The sequence below is a fragment of the Harmonia axyridis genome, chromosome 1, assembly GCF_914767665.1.
Source record: "Harmonia axyridis chromosome 1, icHarAxyr1.1, whole genome shotgun sequence".
NCBI lineage: Eukaryota > Metazoa > Arthropoda > Insecta > Coleoptera > Coccinellidae > Harmonia > Harmonia axyridis.
Genome location: NC_059501.1, coordinates 63,833,050 through 63,835,230, shown reverse-complemented (window position 1 = coordinate 63,835,230; position 2,181 = coordinate 63,833,050). Strand labels below are relative to the sequence as shown.

Here is a 2,181-nt window from a genome sequence, read left to right as displayed (position 1 = left end):
TAGATCATTTAGGTGACGAGCGCTCAAAATTGAAAAGAGGAGTACGAGATCATAGACCTATAACATTTATTCATAGACCTATAATAACATGTTATTATATAATACCTATAATAACAATATGTTATTATAGGTCTATGCCATAGACGTATCGAAATCAAATCAAAATTAGGATAATAAGTCTTTGGTCTATGCATTTATTCTATATCTATGACAGAGATATTCGATGGTGGTTCCATCTATCATAATTTTGTGTAACTGCGATTATCCCAGTTGTAATTTTAAAAATATTTTCATGCAGAAACAATGCTTTCTAGGGGTCAAATTACTTAAAATAATTCAAGCAATCGGAAATTGATATAATTGTTTTACAATAGTTTTGATTGATTTACAGTAACTAGTTCAAGCTTTCTGTAGTAGCATTCATTTTTTTAGTAGATTTCTGTAATAGTGATCTGGCGGTTCTAGTATATTGCACTAGGTGGCGCCTCTTACTTATATATTTCTCAAACATCCTAACGAAAATAGATGGATACTCTACAGAACATACGAAAATTAGATTCTTGGATCTAATATTATAAGTTTAATTTATCCAGTACGGAAGAATGAACATTCTTCCATTTAGTTCAATTAATTTTAAATGGTGTAACTGTTTTGTGTCTACTATAACATATTACACCGGTTCAGCTAAGTGTGTCCATCGATTTCACACGCTTATACTAAGATGTCTATAACCATGGCACATGGTGTGTGCACTCCTCAAATTTTGAATGCAATGACATTCGACCAAATTGAAAATATATGTTTCAGTTCGAGGCGGCGCCGCAATGTCATTTAGATCTTTTTCTGTTGATTTTGATTGAATACATTAATTAAAACCCGATACTGACCAATCAAAAGCGATGTGTAACCGAGTAGGATCAAGCAAAGTCGTGAAACAAAACACGAAACGTTTACTGGAATGAATTCAAATATTTGAAATAGAAAGAGAGTTTATTGGTATTTCAATTACAAGAATTGCTTCCATAGATCATAACTTAACTAATATTCTCAAAATTGGCATAACAAAAGCTAATCAGTTCATACACCTGGTTTTTAGACATCTTAGCTAATACCCAATGCCCCTAGGGTAGTAAAAGACCCATGGACTAGGAATTATTCTATCTCCCAGTACAAGTGGTAGATTAGATGGTGCGACAATTGCATTGATAAGAGACAAGTTGTTGTCTCTGTTGATATAAAAAACTATACTCACTACAGTTCCTTCATCGTTATTCCATTTACGCGCTACGCACAGAAGCACATACGTGTTTCAAGGTGCTTGTTAACAGTAAACACCGACGAAAATGAGAAAAGTGTTCAGATGTACAGATTATTATTGGTAAGAAGCTTCCATGTTATTACTTTTTTGTTTCATTTTCACTTATAGCTCTGTCAGATGTTCTCGCAGATATATGTTTTTATTCGATTTAATTTGAGTTCGATATACGAGGATGACAAGCCATTTTGGTCTGATGGGTCGATGGGTTAACGACCCCTAGGACATCTATCGAACTATTTATTCATATTTCTGTTTTTTTTTTCAGGAATAGTGATGAAATATATAACTTCCTCTGCAAATAATGGCAAAACTACGGACTGTGATTTAGGAGACGAGGAGGAGACATATTCTGCTAGATTGAGCTGCCGACAGCTTAGAGCAGAAGTAGAACTCATGATTTGTAGGCAAAAAATTTTATCGTAGGCATAAAATGAAACCTAGGAGGGCTTCTACGTTTCATACTACTTTGAATGGACCCCCCTTGATAACCTGTCGCCAAGCAAGATGCTCGCTTTGTCAAAATAAAACAACTAAGGCATGTGGAAGTCGTAAATTTCCACTACATGATAATTGTTTTGACGAATTTCATGAATTTGATTTTTTCTTCTTATTTTCACTTCAAATTATATGAATAAAATAATATATTATATATTTTTTTTTGTAAAACATTTTCTGACAAAACTTAGTAATCATTTTAAAACGAGTTCATAGTTCTGGGCATTAATGGGTTAAATGAGATTTTCACTATTTTTCATTTGAAAGAGTTCGTCATTACGGAGATTGCATGGAAAGTTAGATCTACAAACAGTACAAATGAAAAATTGAGGTAGAGGAAGAGGAACAAGACACATCCGTCTTTGAAG

General features: G+C 33.3%; 1 long non-coding RNA gene across 1 annotated transcript; it reads left to right on the top strand.

Annotated features, from left to right (window-relative positions):
- Nucleotides 1-1,037: 1,037 nt before the first annotated feature.
- Nucleotides 1,038-1,960, top strand: LOC123685915. Its single transcript, XR_006748381.1, has 2 exons — nt 1,038-1,378; nt 1,584-1,960. It is a non-coding gene; the product is annotated as an uncharacterized LOC123685915 (long non-coding RNA).
- Nucleotides 1,961-2,181: the final 221 nt, after the last annotated feature.